Here is an 18,739-nt window from a genome sequence, read left to right as displayed (position 1 = left end):
TAGGATGCAGAATGGTGGAAAGGGAGTCTAGTGGGGTGTGTGTGTGTGTGTGTGCACGCGCGCACGTGCACACATGTGCACAAATGTGGAAAAGAAACCTCACTGAACAAGAGTCAGAAGGCGTGTGTAGGAGTCTGGGCACATCTCTCCAGTGCTCTAAGCCTCAATTTTTTTCATCCATAAAGCAGGCAACATGATCCTCATCTCTCCTGATTCTTGTGTTGGGTGACAATCAAATGAAACAGTGAATGAGAAAGCCTTTGGTTAGCCTCTGTTTTGCTAGCTTCTTCCCTTCACTAGTCTTTGAAAGAAAAGCCAGCATATATTTGGCTTTTTTTTTATTGTTACTTTTGGTTGCTGGCTGTGTTTCTTTTCATCATTAAAATTTCATACAGTTCTGCACAGCAGTTGAGCACAAGGCAAATCGAGCTTTATTTGGGTTATAGGTAAATGGGGCAAGGTAAAAAGAGTCAGTTTATTGTGCGTCCAGTGTCCTTATGTACAATTGTCCTCATTTTAAATATTTCATCCCATTGTTAGACCGTGCATCCAACCGTGCATTTCTGTCTCTCATTCAGAAAGCACAGTCTCTATAATTAAGTGATGATAAAAAGAGACATAGGACAGTGAGCACAGGAGAGAGGCTTTGCTCTTCTCTTTGTATCTAGAAGGGCAGCGGGCAAGCCAGACCAAAGAGAAAGAACCCTTTCATCATGCTCGTGAAAACAGGTGACTTGTTTTGGCCAACAGGCCCAGAATTTCACCCTCCAGCTCCTTTTACAATTCCCAGGTGAGTGGTGCCTGGTGACGCCCGTGTCTAGTTTGGGAAGGATATCCTGTGTACATCTCAGTAGCCCTCACCTTTTACTGCACCCTTGCTCTAAGCTCTGACACTTTTCAGCTGCTCTTTCGACAATTTCTGCTGGGTGACTAGCCTGACTAAGGCAGTGGGGCAAGAGCAGTCAGGACTTCTTCCTGCTGGAAGCCATCTGCCTCAAGATGCATTCTCTAGGACATGTCACTCATTTGAATGTGGAAGTGCCTCTGGCATATCTGTTTCCAACTGGGAATCTCTGGTGTTGAGAGAAAGCAGGATGCATTTGAGGAGAAAGAAAGAAAGCCAGTGTAGCTGTCTGTGCTGCCAGAGGGGAGATGGGTCTGAGGTGAGATAGGGAAGCTGGCAGGGACCAGGCCATGCAGGGCCTTACAGACCATGGCAAGAAATCTGGCTTTATCCCAACAGCCAAGTGAAGCCACTGAATGGTGTTAAATGCTATTGGCGGTGGTGGGAGTCAAGGTTAAGCATCATCAGATTGGCGTTTTTAAAGCATTGCTTTGGCTCCTGTGTGGAGAGTGAATGGGGGAAAGGTCCAGTCTGGACCTACTGGGATCTTCTGGACAAGAGATGTTAGGGCTCAGATGGTGCAGACCATCTTCTACTCCCAGGGCATTACATAGTCTTGATTCCCTGGCAGCTTTCATACCCTTTGTACTATCTAAAGTACTGCTTTGGAGCCTGTATTAGTTTGCCAGGGCTACCACAGCAAAAATACCATACGCGAGCGGCTTAAACAAGAGAAATTTATCTTATGATAGTTCTGGAGGCTGGAAGTCTGAGATCAAGGGATCATCAGGGTTGGTTTCTTCTGAGGCCTCTCTCCTTGGCTTGTTGACAGCCATCTTATCCCTGTGTCTTCACTCGGTCCTGATCTCTTCTTATAAGAACATAAGGACATCAGTCATATTAGAGCTCACCCTAATGACTTCATTTTAACTTCATCACCTCTTTAAAGTCCCTGACTTCAAATACAACCACATTATGATTCCCAATGTACTTTTATTTTTGGATTCCTTATAAAGGGTATTGAGATAAGATTTAGCGCTTCTGTTATTTCTCATTGTTCAATCCCTGCTGCCCGCCCCCCGCACACCCAGTAACCACATTATGTATAGGAAAAGTTGTATGACCATTTGATGGATTTCATTTGGGTTTTGGTCTTCCACCAGAATGTTGAACTTGACCATGTTGTGATTTCTATTACAGCGTGGTTTAGCCACAGAAATTTCCTGTACTGGCTACTGGTTACTTCTTGGGAGCAAGTCTTTTGCATTTGCCTTCTTTGTGGGCTCAAGAAATACCTGTTGTAGGAAACAGCTGTCAAGTTCATCCTGACCAGAAACGTAGCTCCTCATCTCATCCCACACGCGTGTCTAAATGTTTGTCCAGGACCCACAAGAATCCCCCAGCCTGTAGCATTTCACCTTGAGTAATTTAAAATCTGTTAGGGGAAATAAAGTAAGTGCAAAAGTGACACTATTATAGGGTAGAAGATGGTCTAGGTGAGTGTCTTTCTCCATACCAGGGGCAGGAGCATTACCCAGAAACTTGTTAGAAATACAAATTCTGGGCAGCCCAGGGGGCTCAGTGGTTTAGCACCGCCTTCAGCCCAAGATGTGATCCTGGAGTTCCGGGATCGAGTCCCACATCGGGCTCCCTGCATGGAGCCTGCTTCTCCCTCTGCCTGTGTCTCTGCCTCAATCTCTCTCTCTGTCTCTCATGAATAAATAAATAAAATCTTTAAAAAAAAATACAAATTCTCAGCTCCCACCCCAGACCTATTCAATAGAAAACCCTGAGGATGGGGCCCAGCAATCTGTTTTCTCAAGATATTTAGGGATTCTGATGCAGGCTCAAGTTTGAAAACCACTGCTTAGTCATAAAAAGTACATGCCATGAGTTTTTAAAGGAGAGCTCATATTTAGAAGAGAGTGAGGGGAGAATCTGAAAATATTTCTAAAAGTATGTTGCATACGAGATAGGCCTTGAGGAGTGGGTTGGATTTTTATATTTATATGTAGATGATCATATTTACTACAATTGCCATCTGCATGTTTATGTATTTCTTTTACAAAAGTAATTAACAGCCTGGACTCTAACTCAGAAGATCTGCTAGCTGTCCCTTCCTTGCATTTTAACTGGCTCACTATGAATTGAAGCTTCTACCAACATATGCTCAGTTATAGAACTGGCAATTACAATTGGAGGCATTTTGTTGGAGGATAATTTCCATTCCAAACATAGCTTGAATGGAGGTGGAGTTCTACCTCTATATCCTTGAGGTAAAATCAGGCCAAAGCATCCTTGAATCTCAGAGTGGGTAGGGATATTTAAAATCATCTGGTCTAATATCCAGCTGTCTCTAATACTCCAAGCCTCTGAGCTGGCCTTGAGAGATGGGTGGCATCAGGACACCGAGCATAGACACACACACTTCTGCTGGCCCACTGGATGATGCTATAGCAGGGTGGGCAACCTATGGCTCAAAGGCCATTTCTGGCACACTGCCTATCTTTGTAGATAAAGTATTATTAGAACACAGCCATGCCCATTCATTTACCTAATGTCTATGGCAGCTTTTGTGCTACAATGGTGCAAAATTTTAATCCCCCCTTAAGACTGCATTTATAAGAACTCTTAGATTGCAAGTGTCAAAAACCCAGTTGAGATTAACTTAAGTTAAGCATGAATCTGTTGGCTCCTGACCCTTGAGTAGCTGCTCTGGAGATCCAAATGGACTATGTTCTCTGTGTATGCTGCTCTGGTCAGGTTGACTGCACCTCCTGTTGCTGAGCTCTCTCCCGGCTCATGCAGTCGGCTTGACTCTCCTACCTGCACTGCCCATTTCCATTCCATTCCACCCAATCCATTCTCCTAAGTTCAGATCATTTTTCTGTTGCAGTGGATTCTGGAATGGTAGCATGAACATGAGACTCGGCATCAGAAGTCCTGAGTTCTAGTCCTGACTGTGCTATTGAATACAAAAATATGAGATGAGATGTCAAGACACTGAAATGACCTCCAGTGGGTAGGGCCAGAGGGATCAGGGAATTGCCCCTCCTTGAGATCTAGAAAAGATGTGTGGTAGGAAGGTCACTGAGGTCATTTAGGTGAGAGATGCTTGTGGCTGGGACTGGGCTGGTAGAGATGGAGAGAAAGGGCTGAACTGGGGAGCTTGGTGAGGGATCCATCTGTATGCCTTGATAATGGATAGGCCATGAGAGTTTCAACAAACCCACAAATTTCAGAGTTCATCGTGTTGAAGAACTGACTCTGGTTTCAGGGACAAATGACACCATCATAAGCTGGCTCTGAGACCTTGAAGTACATTCCTCAGAACACACTGGGGAGAGAGGGAGCCCCTTTGCTTATGTCTCTGCCCACGCAGCCACCACTGTTCATCTCTGCCTGATGGGGGGTGGCTCTAATAACAGAAACAGAAACAGCTCTTCTTAGAAGAAATGACAACTTTAGAAAAGAAAGACGCTGAGTAAATTAAATGGGTGTTTAATCTACTTGTATTAGGACATTATTTCATTGCCAGATGACTTAAACATTTGTGAAGATTGGCAAACACATTGGGGAAAATATACTTTGTAATGCTCAGAGGGATATTGGCATAAAGTCATCTGTGACAACACTTTTGATATGCACTAGTATCAGTTATCAAGATTTCTAAAATTCTCATCTAAGTGCCAGAGAGCGTGTGAGTCTTCTAGTCACTAACCCAAGGGTTCTCCGCCTTTAGTGAACAAAAGACTCCAGAGGAGCTTGTCTAAAATTTAAAGTCTGCTTCAGTAGGTCTGGGGTAAAGCTCAGGAATCTGCATTTTGACAACCCATGATCCCTCTCCAGGTGATTCTGAAGCAGAGGGGTAGCTGACCACTTTGAGAAATACTCATACAACAAAAAGCACCACACCACCATGAAGAAATTTGTTCCCACTTCACTTCTACCACTGATTTCCACTATGCCACCCCCTTGTCTTACCCCACCTCTGCTCACCTAACTTTCCTCTCCACAAACGTTCTCTGACTGCTTGGATGTTCCAGAGCATAGCACCTTTGGTTTCACAAAATGCCTGCAGCAACAAGTGACAGTCCCCAACTAAAAGTAGCTTGAAGAATCTAGCCACGTCTATTTCATAGGCTAGAAAAGTCAGAGGGGCAGATCCAAGGCAGGTTGAGTTAGAGGCTCAGCATCATCTTCAAGCACCCAGATTCTTTACAACTCAGGTGGCTCCCCCTCAGAATCCATCGTGGGCAGCAGAGGTGCCTTTCCAGCATCCACGGTGGACAGAAACCTCCAGAGGCTGGGAAAAGCAAAGAAAACCTTCCTCTTCCATCTGACATCCCCTGGATCTCACTGGCCAAGAGTCTATCACACCCCTTTGCCTAAATCCGTCAGTTGGCACAGGAATAAGTTTATTAGAATCAGTTTCATCAATCAAGATTCCCTCCCCATGTAAAGACCAAAAGACATGGCTGTTCAGGGGAGAACCAACAAAAGTAGGTTTGCTCCAGGAGACAGGGGTTCTTGTAGCAGATGAAGAGATGAATGACTGTTAAGCTGGCAGCAGTAGTGTCTGCTACAGACTCCTCTTCCTCTCTTGGAGTCACATGAAGACAGGGGCCACGTCCACCTCATCCATCCTTGAGTCCTCAGCGAGAGGCTGTGAGTCCTGTTGGATCCGTGAGGTCCAGCATGAAATGGTCCTGGACTGTGTTTAACTTAAATTGATAGCAGATTACTATTTAGAGGGAAAACTGTGATTAATTAAGACATAAAGTGGTCGACTACAAGTGACAAAACTGCAACTCAAACATATATATATTTTTAGAAAGGGACTCTGCTATATTGGTTCACATAATGGGGAAGTTCAGAAGTGATGGTGGCTTCAGGCCCATCTGGATCCACAGACTCAAGTGATGGATTCAGGAACCTGTTCGTCCTCTTATCTCTAGTAGTCAGTCTCTCCCAACGTTGGGGGCGAGATGGCAGCAGGGGCCCCAGACTACCTCCTCCCACTTTGGCCACCCAGATGGCTCCTCCAAGAGCTCCTGTAGAAAAACCCCAGAGACGACATGGTCACAAGCCTGCCAATCAGGCAGAGAATTGGGGTCCTCTGATTGGCCAGGCTCAGGGTACTTGCCGACCCTGTGTTGAAAGAGGGTCAGCCCACCCGAACTCCACCAAGCGGGTTCCCCACAGGAAAAAGAGGTTGTGTGTGCCAGAAGAAGCTGAGCAGATGCTGAGCCGGCAAAACAACAGATGTCCACTACATTTACGGATGGAAAAAGCTATTTGCAGGGCATTCTACATGGGCCAAATGGTAATTGAGAACTACTTGCTGATACACACAGAAAGTAAACATTTCCCCCTCATCCCCCAGACTAAATAGGTTCAGTTTTCAACCTCGAACAATGGTTTATTTCCTGAAGACAAAAAAAGCAACTCTTGCCTGTTGATTTTCAGGGGGGAGGGGGATCTTTCGTTTTATAAAATCTTTTATCTCAAAGGGAAGTGTATTATTCATCTTTTCTCCCAATTGTCTGTTAGTCTTTTTATTCTGCCCCTTTCTTGGTTACTCATCATGTCTTGACTTCTTTGTCCCAGGTACCATGTGTCAACAATCTACTATCAAATACAAAATGGTGCCACCTCCAGTTGTGTTCTTTCTCTCTCCCCTTTTCCTTCAGAAATAATTCATGGAGCATGTGGGTGTCTCAGTTGGTTGAGATGGGGATTCTTGATTTCTGCTCAGATCATGATCTCAGGGTCTTAGGATAGAGCCCCACATTGGGCAAAGCCCTGCCTTGGGTGCTGTGCTCAGTAGGGAGTCTGCTTGAGGATTCTCTGTTCTCCTTCAGCCTCTCCCCCAACTGACATTCTCTCTCTCTCTAATAAATAAAAAAATCTTTAGGGAAAAGAAAGAAAGAACTCATTAAAATGTTAGCACTCCATTTTTGGACCTCTCTGATTTTCTTACCAAACTCTACCTGAGGCTGTAGCATTTAGGGATGTGTTTTCATTATTCATTCATTTGGCAAGTATGAGTTGAGTGCTTACTAGCCCAGGGACTGGATGTAGCTTTAAAGATGCAATTAAAAAAATATATCTTCCCTATTCATTCTGGAATTTCCTTTGGAATGGGAGATGTATTTACTTTAGATTTATATCTCCATAATATTTACCTTCATTTTGTTATCATTACTGCTGCTACCATTATCATGATCATTACAGAAGGCTTCGGCTTAGCACTTGCAATATACCAGAGGATGGGACAAAAAGCACTTCCATGAAGAAAGCACTATATATACACCACTTATGCTCCATTCAAAAATTCTGAAAGGCAAACTTATTATCCTCATTTTACAGAGCGGGAAGCTAAGGCTCAGTGACATGGCCCTTGGCTTAATCTCATACAGCCTGCGATCCAAGTCTGGATTTGAACCCAGATTTGACAGGTCCCACAGCCTGTTCTCTTTCCAGGTCACAAAAGCTACTTCAAAAATTTCATGGATTAAAAAAAAAAAATTTCATGGATAGCAATGAAAATTTGCTTGGTTTTCTGGGAGGGCTAAGGTTCACATCCACCACCTTGGATGTGGACTACAGGATGTGGCCTTTGAGTTGTGGGTCCTGTAGTGAGGATAAATGTGCACCCTTCATCCTAATTCCACTTGTGACATGGCAGACGTGTTTGAGGCTACATCCATTTGTCCCCAACCCATACATCCACAATTTCAAATACTGCTCTCTGAAGGGCCTTGGGCCTTGGTCTCCTCATTGGCAACACTTTGAGGCTTGTTGTAGGTAAGGATGTCTAATAGGACTTTCTGCACTAGTGAAAATGTTCTATTTCTGTGCTATTCGATACAATTGCCACTTGTATCCACTGAATACTTAAAACGTGGCTAGCATGACTAAGAAACGGCAGTTTTAATTTTACTTAATTTTAATTTAAATAGCCACATATAAAGAATGATTACTATATGGGACACTGCAAACCTAGAATAATTTTTACCATTCTTTTCACTTCTGATCTTATACATATTACTGGGTTGCAAAGAACATTTTTTAATGAAATGGCATGAAGTATTGGAATGGAATAAATAAAAAAAATCAGCACATATTATGTGTACTAAAAATAAGTCTTTTTGTGAGATTTTTGTTTCACATATTTGTGTACTGGGTCATTTTGCAAAATTAATTTCATGGATCATGGTCAAAAGAAGTTTGCAAACCTTTGCCTACCCCTGAGTAATGTCACAGAGACCTTGAGAGTGACAGGTTTATATGGTGCTCCTTTATCCAGCCTGGGGTTTTGCAAGACCTCATTTTAGGAATATTCTGTTCATCCAGATCCTACAGGCATATGGTGAGCACATGACTTCTCAAATGGTAATTGGAAGTGACTTTGTGGTCATCTATCTGTCTGGATACAGAGATCCCAAACTGGTGGCCCACGGGCATAATACACCCCACAGACAGGCCTTTCAGGGACCTTAACATGATTTTGCAGGACAATAATCCCCTGGGGCTCAGTAGCTTCTTCTCCTGTGGGTGAGCTGCTCTCTGAGGTTTGATCCCTTGGATTGCTTTTCCACCGAGGCTACCTGCCTGGCCCCTGAGCGCATTATGTGTTGCAATCTTATTTAATATGCATAGAATATTGTATCTGAAAGGAAACTGAGAGATCCAAGAATGCAAGCCTTTTCCTCTATAGACGGAAAACAGTGACCCAGGAATGGGGCCTGTTCTGCCTGAGGCCTCACGCAAAATAAATGCTTCCCCTTCTCAGGGAAGAACCAGATATTAACAGAAATCTTGGTAGGACAGAGGTGGAAGGAAGGAAGGGAGAGATGGAAGGAGGGAAGAAACAGAGAAGGAGGGAAGGAAGGAGGAGATGGGACACGGGGAAGATGGTGAGCCATCCTCTCAGCCTGGGGAAAGGAGGGCCTGATGGCTCAGGTCTGGGGTTGGGGGGAGCTATTATGGAATAATCTGCCCTCTGAGCACTGAGGCTGCTTGGGACAGCTTGGAGAATTCCCTGGCTTATGTCACTTGCACCTCATTTTGGCCTCCTCTCAGGCAAACTGTCCTGATCTGAAGCAAGAGCATTTCCCTGTTTGCCTGGTGTGGCCAGCATGGTGAGGATCCTCCCCTCTCTGAGCCTCAGGGCTGTGTCTGTAAAGGTGTGAGTGTGGATGAGATGGAGCAGAAGGGGCCCTAGGGGCCAGCTTGGAGAGAGAGGGAGTCACAAGTAGGTGGCATGTCAGGCCCTCCCGCTGGTCAACCACAGAAGCTCTGTGAGCCCCAGGCAAGAACCACAGGAGCTGTGCCTTCTAGTACCTGGCAGTGCAGGAGAGAAGCTGGCCAAGGGTGAGGCAAAAAGGAAGAGGTAGGAACCATAGTGATCTGGGAGGATTTAGAAACAAACACCAGGCTGCCCAAACAAAGCACATCTGGGAGCCCCATCCAATACAGGCACCCCCTGGTCTAAGGGATGTCCCTGAATGCCCACCAGGTCACCCTGTGTTTGTTTCCATTCCATGCAGATTTGCGATGGAATCAGTACAGCCTAGAGGCCATTCCATCATTTCAAGGAAGGGTTTGAAGCTTAAAAAAAAAAAAAAAAAAGGAAAGAAAGAAAGAAGGGAAACAAAACTAAGCAAAACGAAACCTCTAGACTAGATGTTTACTATATGCCTTCTGCTCTAATGCTGAAAACCCACAAGTCAAGGGGAGCCCGGGTGAAAGCTGATGTTTCTTGCATTTCTCAACAGTATATCCGAGCCTGATGGCCAACCAGCGTCAGGAAGCAAACATTGTATAAGTATTAAAACCTCTGGCTCAGAGGCCAAGGGACTGAGTCACTCAGAGCATAAAGACAATTGCTGGCTTCCTGGAGTTACTCTACATCCATCGCGGCTTCCAGGGCCTCAGACGAAACCCAAATATATTTTCAGATAAGCTGTAGAGATACTGGAAAGGGTACCTCCAGGTCCCAGGGCAAGGCACCCCCATACTGCCTGCTGGGGATGCTCGGGCAGGTCCCCTTCTTTCCCTCAGGATACATGGGGCAGAAGGAGGCCAGGGTGGGAATGCCATCTGGGAGAGAAAGTCAAGGCTCTTCTAGGTCTTCAGTGCCTGTCTGAACACTAGCTCCAACCTTTACATGTGGGGTGACTTCAGGCAAGTTAATTAACCTTCTCTGTGCCTCAGATTGGCCATAGATAAAAGAGAGATCCTATCGTATTTATCTCCTGGGGCTGCAAGAATTCAGTGAGATGCTAAGTGTGAAGCCCTTAGCAAGGGGCCTGGCACATTGTAATTGCCCAATGTCTGTTATTGCTTAGCTCTTATAGCCTCTCGGAGTCCCTGACTGGGGGCTTGGTAAAGATAGTGAGGGACAGCGCCAGCAGTGACAGGAGACCTGGCGTTGAATGACAGGAGCCACCCCCAAGTGGGAAAAATGCAAGATATCCTAGGGATTTCCTCTTCTGCAACAGGTCTCAACTATTCCTCAGCCATTCTCCCCCAGCTCTGCAGGTCATAGTCTTAAAACCCAGTGCCCAAGTGCAGCAAGATGGTATTCTTGAAATATTAACTGGTATTTCCCTCAGCCTCCCCTCTTGCTCCTTCTCCCTCTATTCAGGGAGGGAGGCCTCAGGGCCAGGATGGGCAGCAGAAGGCAGAGACAAGAGGTCGCTTCCTGGCTTTTGAATTTCCAAAGTCTGTGCCCTTAGAACAGGAAGGATCCATCACAAAGCTAAATATGCTAGAGAACGTGTAAATTAGAGAGGGCAGAAAGGCCTCCTTTACTCCCAGCTAACAAAAATGGAAGATTCCCTGGCCCAGCGGTGGGGAGGAAAATCTCAGGGCAAGAAATGAGAACACAGATCTATTTGAGTCCTTAGAAAGAGGCCCATCATGCTGCCCCGCTGGGCGGTGCCCTCGAACATAACCCCAGTGAAGAGCAGGATGGGGGGGCGCAGACTGGCTGCAACTTAGTTTCTGCCTATCTTGAAATAGGAACCAGACTGACCTATCAGAAAGAAGTGAGCAGCCTTTTTTTTTTTAATCAAAGCATTTTATTGAATTCAATCAGAAATATATGGGGTTTTTTTTCTTTTTCTTTTTCTTTTTTTAAATTTACACTCATAAGATTAACATAAAAATAAGTGGAAAGTGAATTCTCTGACATTGTACCTGGACCAGCTTTCTGAATATACCAAATCAATAACAAATCTGCAGTTCCCATTTTAGCAGGTGCCCTCACTCTGGAGTGAGGGGTGCATTCCAGCGGTGGGCTGCAGGTGGGGCCTCCTCATCCAGGGCCCCGCCATGTAAGGGCCCAGCTGGGTCCAGGCAGCGCCTGTCTGCTGTAGCTGTAGTGTGGCAGCTGGCTGTCAGGCAAGAGCGGTCTGTCTGGCCAAGAGCGTGCCGTTCTGACACATGTCCTGACAGCACATTTCTGAAGAAGGTGGCACAAGCCATGTTGCCAGCTGCACTCCATGACCATGGAGCACGCTGACGAGCCTGGCAGAGAGAGGCCGTGGGAGAGTTTCTGTTGGGGGGAAGGTTTTACAGTCTCATCTTGGGGGTGACAGACTGTGTTACTGACGCTACTGCCCTGCTGACACGGGAAAGTGTGGCCAGGCCGGGCCATCTGGGCAGGGACCCGGGGATTCCCAGAGGGCTCCTGCCTCTGCACTGCGACAGCTGCCAGCACCTGCGGAGCCTAACTCTCCGGGGAGCCCAACCCGCATACCTGTCAGGCCGTCCATCCTGTGCCAGGGAAGTGGCTCAAGGCGGCCATCCCATGGCCCCGGGGGCAGCCAGCACGGCCTCTTCATCCACAGCCACAGATGCTGGATTACTGTGCCCAGTGTCCTGGTCTGGACCCTGCAAACGTTATCCTTCAATCTGTGAAATACATGAATGTATTTTAAATCAGCCAGATAGGGATCCCTGGGTGGCGCAGCGGTTTGGCGCCTGCCTTTGGCCCAGGGCGCGATCCTGGAGACCCAGGATCGAATCCCACATCAGGCTCCCGGTGCATGGAGCCTGCTTCTCCCTCTGCCTGTGTCTCTGCCCCTCTCTCTCTCTCTCTCTCTCTCTCTCTCTGTGACTATCATAAATAAATAAAAATTTTAAAAAATAAAAAAAATAAATCAGCCGGATAATGGATGGATGATTACTGTGGGGAGAATAATCGGATACCCCCAGTAGACTCCCCCAAGCCCACTCCCTCCCCAGAAGGAACCACTCTTGGCTCTTTTGCATGGCAGGCAGTAGAGCTTCTTGGTGAGAACTGCCTAGGTTCAGATCCTACCTCTGCCATTTACTAATGCTATGGCTGTGGGTGAGTGACCTCAGCTCTTTGGGCCTCACTTTCCCTATCTATAAAACAGGGATAAGAATATTTCCCCCTCCTGAATAACCAGAACTCAGTGAGATGGCATATGTACATTGCTGAGCACAGTTCCGGGCAGAGTAACCACTCTGCAAATAACTGTCTCTTATCCTTCCAGGACTTTCCTTATGCATTGTCCCTGCTCTTTCTTCATGCATGGCTTCATTCTGAGCTCCCTCCTTATGCTTCTGCATCTTAGACTGACTCCCCAGCCCACATGGGCTAATGCTAAGTATCAGCATGACTCCAGATCTATGAAAATATATTCTTTGGTGAACTCTCTCCCCCACCTTTTGTGACCTGTGGGCCTGCTGCAGGTTGAGCTCTCTTTCATCCCATTATCCTAAAACACACACCCTCAGACACTGACATGGGCAAACCGAAGTTCTCACCCTCTCCCTCTGGGCCTCAGCCTTCTCATTTGCTAAAGGAAACCATTAGACTCATTTTATTCATTCTTTTATTTATCCATCAAGCGCTTATCGAGCATTTAACGTGCTTGGCACTGAGGTGCAGTGGCCAACGTAACACACGTGGTCCCTGCCACAATGAGGCTTGCAATCTCATATAGTAGGTAGGTAACCTCCTAGTTCAGGGAGCTCTGATTGGTTCCTGGGATTCACACAATAAACATCGATGTAATGACACAATGAGATAACACATACATGGCCCTTAGGCATTACCAAAAGCAGCTCTCATGATCTCCCTACCAGATTTTCAGAAAACAAATCACTCACCTATTCTAAGTATGCACACACAACTGTCAATGCCAACACGTCCCCCTGGAAACAGCAGATGTGCCCAAAATACACCGCCCCAGGAAAACGTAGATCATAGCCTCTGTTTCCCACAACAGGAAACACCTAATTTACACATTCTTCTGCAGGATACATCAAAAGCGTGTCAGCCACCCACCTCTACAGCCCACAGAAACCCATACACAAAAGCTCAGAGATGGGGGGAGAAAGAAGAGGTGGCTTTGAGGTGGTGAACAGGCTTCTCTTCCTGACAGGCAGCTGGGAGGGAAAACCAGAAAACCTTTGCCCAAGTTGGACTGGTCCCAAAATGGATTTGATGATGTTTGAGCCAAACTCGGGTGCACATGGCAGGGGCAATCCTAAAGAATTCCTACGTTGAATTGGAGGGGGTGGTGCATGACTTCAGAGACCTTCTGATATTAACTACTGCTTCTATTTCTTAAGTCCACCTGGTATCTTAAGCACTTTTATATCATTTAAGTAGTTTAATACTCACACATGACCTGAGTTCTTCCCATTCTAGAGATGAGCAAACTGAGACAGGTGTCATGCGCTTAACTTGTTTAAGGTAACACAGCCGGCAGGCAACAGAGCTAGAGTGCAAACTGAGCCCCCCTAAGTCTAGCATCCACACCCTGAACCTCTCTGCACCTGGTGCCCGTCACGCAGGGATCCCATGTCACTGTCATCATACCACAGGAGACAGGATCAGGGCTGCAGGCCCTGATTCAACTCCAAAACCAAACTCAAGGCTGGTGTTATAAACTATGCTTCTACGCAGACCCCACCCTCACCTTTCAAGCAGACTGCTTTCTCCCCATGAAATGACTGGATCCACTGTCGAGTCTCCTCCTCGAAACTTAGAAAATACCTGTGAACACACTCAGGGTACTTTGGGTCCTAATGAAGCTGTGAGGAGCCAACGTGTGACAGCTGCCGCACCCCGCGGTTTCCCAGGGCCCGGGGCGGTTGCAAGCTCATTTGTGAACTAGTTGATTCTCTGCTTGATGTTTCGACTTCAACCAGAAGCTCCACTGTTGTTATTACACTTCCAGCCAGTTATTCACAGTTTGTTGTACTGTCTCCAAGTCAGGTTTGTCGCTCTTTTTAAATTTATATCCCAGGATGGCATAGGTGCTTCTGCCTCTTAAAGACAATTTTAAAGATGACTCCATTAAAAAGGGAGGGACATTTTTTCCCCACACTGTCAGGCAACCCTCAGAAGAGGAAAGGACAAATTGTTCAAGCACCATCAGTATCCAGGAGAACATAACTTAGGTCATGTTGTCTGTGAGAGAGGAAGCATGCCATTAGCTGCTTTTAAAAAGACCCTAATCTCGTAACCTCACCATCTAGTTTAAGAGCGAGACCAGTTCATGGAGAGAAGGGAGTGGGGAGGGAGGAAGAAGCACTGAAAAGGACACCCCAAGCCAGAACCAGCTTTTAATTGGAGGGAATGTTATAAATCATTTGTCCAATCTCCTCAGTGACTGCGGAGGGAGGATGTGTCCAGTAAAGCCAGGTCACAGCAAAGAGGGATCTGGAAGCCAGGGTACCCCAGCCTTGTCTATGAGAAACACCTGAGACAAGGAATGACAGCCAGCCCGAGAGAGGAAGAAAAAGCCGGGTGGAGGAATTGGGTGCTGAGTTTATTTCTTGCTCCTTTGACTCACATGCTCCCTGTAACTTACTAGGAGGCCAGCCACTCCTCCCCTTCCGCTTTGCCCTTGTGCTCCAACACTTTTAAATTATTTTTATCACATTTGGGAAGAGCTTTACTTGCAAATTTAGTCATGGAATTAAGCTATATCTTCCCCCAGACCTGAAGATCTGCTACACATATATTTCAGACCCTTCAATTTTCATCCCAAAGGCATTGTCCAGCTGATTTTCGTTCTTAAAAAAGAATACTAACAGCCCTTGCCAGTTGATTTCTTTGCTTCTATCCTTGGAAAAAATGAGATTGTTAAGTCTCACAGTGCCTGAAAAATTGTGATTTAAAAAAATTAGTATTTATTTTATGTTCAGAATCTTTGGTCTCCGGATCAAATTCAGGATGGGTGAATGTGTGCGTAATGGTTCCTATTGCAAACTGCTTTTGAGTACAACTGTAAAACTCTTAAAAGATGAAAACGAATAATTTAAGTCTGAGGTGGTATTTCTAAATTAATTTGTACATGTTATTTTTATATAAATAGGATTCAACCAGACTTAAATTCTTGTTCTCCCATTTTCAACGTCTGGTGTTCCATTTGAGGATCTATAAAGTTGTAACGTCCAATGATGGTACCACTAGCCATATGTGGCTATTTAAATGCAAATTTATATTAATTAAAATGGAATAAAATTAAAAATTCAGTATTTCAGTCATACTAGCCATATTTCAAGTGCCCAACAGTCACATATGGCTAGTAATTATTATATTGGACAGTGTAAATATAGAACATTTCTATACTCAGAAATCTCCTGGACAGCCCTCCTTACAGACTAAGAACTTGGAATGTCTCTCCTAGGTGCCCTTTACTGGACAAATAACATTAAACAGAAGCCAGAGATTCCCTACACACATTTTAGAACCATATCACATCATCCAGGTGTCTAAACTTGGTAGCTTCATAGATTATTTCACAAGTCAGCAGAGCTAATGTCCTTTGAGGCTCATGGCTGCTCTAAAATGTTGCTCTCAAGGATAGGGAGTTCAAAATTCAAGAACAAGTCAATTTGAAATTCAGGAGTCATTTGCACATAGGACAAATGTTATAATGCATGTGACTGGTTTGTAGTAGTTTCTGAGATAAAAAAAAATTAGTGGAAATAATAACCAACAGAAAATCAACAATAAAATTTTAATGTTTTGGTGGAGGTGGTGGTTAGAAATTGTGGGAAGAAATAGCACCTTCCATACACACCTACACACAGAGAATAAGGTTTGATTAAGTTGTTGATTTAATTACCCCAGGATACAAAATCTTGTTGGAAATGAGGTGACTTTTAGGGCAGGAGCAGATACGGCATATCTCAGCTTAGCTCCCCTTGACCCCTAGAGTTTCTTTTTTTTTTTCTTTTTTTTTTTTTTTAATTTTTGTCACTATCTAGATAAGGAAAGTTCTTCACACCTCTATAAGCTCAAATCTTGCTACACTGCTGCCCTTTTATAATCACAGTTTACATCAGCAATCTGGAGGAACTCACACGAAGGATGCCTACATTTCTATTTATAAGATTATTTACAAACATCAGACATTTGTGGGTTTCCAGCCACAGTCAGCAGCACCAAAGCAGCACCCTCATCCTAAGGGAAGCAGCGGAGTTAGGGCTGGGGGGCCCATCACTAACTCTGCCCCCAGAAAACCTATTTTCTCAATCTATCTGCTCACTCGGATTTTATACCTTTTTATCTGAGTGGGTCAAAGACTGAGTCTTGACCAAAGACCATGATCACAAATCCATTTCCCCAGAAAATCAAATCAGAAAAAAAATCTTACTGATCTTGGAAGTTGGTTCTTGAGGAAGAAAGTGGGTTAAATTAGAAGAGGGAGATGAAAATGTGTGCAGTGATTCTGGAGGAACTTTTGGATACTTCAGAAACCTCTCATCACTGTTGGTGATGATTATCCTGTTAGCTGTTACTTGGTTTTTAGACTCACAGTTTTGCTTCTCTCAACAATCGTGGATCACTAGACTGCTCAAGATAAACAGGATCTACATTTTTCTCACAAACTGATAGGAGAGGGGAGAGTGAAATATTTTTAGGGATGGTAAGCACGAATCAGAGAAATAAGAAAAGGAGATGGGATGAATGCTTATGGACATTCTGGGGGTGAGGAAGGATTGCTCTGAGCTATGGGGCAGGTGTGATGATCATGGTACCAGTGAGCATTTGTGGAACACTTCAAAATGCTTTATGTGTATTAACCTGTTTAGTGAGTTAATTAATGATTTCATTAACTAGCTAACTCACTTAAATTTTGTCTGAAATTTAAGACAGGAAAAAGTTGAGTAAGAGGCATGAACTCCTCGAGAGAAAGATTGTGAGAAGGATATTATTCCCCCACCTCAGAGTTGTCGGATGCAACACTTTCAGGGCTAAGTAACCAGCTTTTTGCCCTACAGCACACTGGTGATTCAGGATAGCTGTAAGTGGAAGATGATTGAAAGTCCTGCTTTCCTGTTACTTGTCTTTAAAAGGAGAAAGGCAGCTGAGATCAGTTATGGAGGCCATCTTGGAAAATCTGAAGAAAGCTGTAGGATAATGTTCAGAACACCAAATTTTATATTTCATTAAAAATTAGATCCCAGGTGTATGCATCAGAATATGCTGTGGTGACAAGGCTATGAAAACAAAAATTCCTCCTTTTTCACAATAGATATTCATCCCGGGTTAGCCTTGGAGCTGCACTCCATGACTCAACCAGGATCCAGGCTGATGCATCCGGTACACCATCTGGGGTATCACTGATTGTGGGCTATGGAAAAAGCAATATGGCAGATCACAGACTGGCTCATAGGACTTCCAGTTGAAAGTGACACATGCACTTTCCATTCACCTTTCATTGCCAAGCAAGACACCATGTGCCATCTTTCATGTGCCTGGAATAAAAGATTCAAATTTCAGTGAACAGCCATTAACAACTGCCACACTAGGTCAGGGAGCCCTGAATCGAGTAATCTCTAAGTTCCTTTGCAGTCCAAGGTTCATGTGACTCCAGATTAATTTCTAATATGCTTATTCAAAATTTAGGCAGTAAACCTGTAGGTCTAAATGGTAGACATCAATTTCCCTCCAATCAGGTGGTCATCTTTATAGCCAGAACAAGAGTGAGCCTTCTCCTAACAAGCGAAAGATTTTGGACTGTTGCTTTAACTTTGGGAATTGAGGAACTGACGTTCTCTCCTGATCCCCCTAGGGGCTTCCTATAAGAAAGATTTGGTTCCTTATTGGCAAAGTTACCTCAGTAGCTTATACCATAATGAGGTGGGACCAGACAGCTCTCAATACCCCTTCCAACCCTGAATTTTCTTATTCTAAGCAGGTGCCTATTATTATTAAATTCCAGATGACCAGATTTTAGAGTGGTCAAGCTAAGTATATGTCAGGAACAGGAGATCTAGAAAAGTAGCCATGAGAAAATCTTAGCAAGACAATAATAGACCCATAGACTAGGGAACTCTACAGTAGTGTCAAATGCCCAGCCTCCAATGACTTCAGCCCCTTCATAATCTCTACCAGATTTTTTTAAATATTTTATTTATTTATTCATGAGAGACACACAGAGATAGGCAGAGACATAGGCAGAGGGAGAAGCAGGCCCCACAGGGAGCCCAATTCAGGACTTGATCCCAGGACCCTGGGATTATGCCCTGAACTGAAGGCAGACACTCAACCACTGAGCCACCCAGGCATCCCTATCAGATCTTTTTCTTAATTATATACTTTTAACATTTTCTCAGTGTTATGGAAAGTGCCACTCAAAAGCAGCTTTAAGATGAGTCCCCTCACCCGCTCCTTCCAGTTAGAATGCCTCCCATTTATGCCTCTGTTATACAAAGCCTGCTACCATTGACCTCATTTTATAGATGTCAAAACTAGAGGCTCAGAGAGGGGATGTCACTTGCTTTGCTCAAAGGCCACTTGGAGGCAGGTTCAGCCACCCATTCCTTTGAGACCCATGTCAACTGCAAGGACCAAATTGGGATCTGGTTTTGATCCAGAAATCACCC

At 44.8% G+C, this 18,739-nt stretch overlaps 1 protein-coding gene across 8 annotated transcripts in view; it reads left to right on the top strand.

The window, feature by feature from the left end:
* The window catches only part of ABLIM3 (actin binding LIM protein family member 3), a 109,646-nt gene that overhangs the window by 18,300 nt on the left and 72,607 nt on the right, over positions 1-18,739 (top strand). The gene's annotated exons all lie outside the window — the stretch shown is intronic.

The sequence above is a fragment of the Canis lupus genome, chromosome 4 (assembly GCF_003254725.2).
Source record: "Canis lupus dingo isolate Sandy chromosome 4, ASM325472v2, whole genome shotgun sequence".
Classification (NCBI taxonomy): Eukaryota; Metazoa; Chordata; class Mammalia; order Carnivora; family Canidae; genus Canis; species Canis lupus.
The sequence above is the reverse complement of the archived record's forward strand: the minus strand, read 5'-3'. Positions and strand labels throughout refer to the sequence as shown.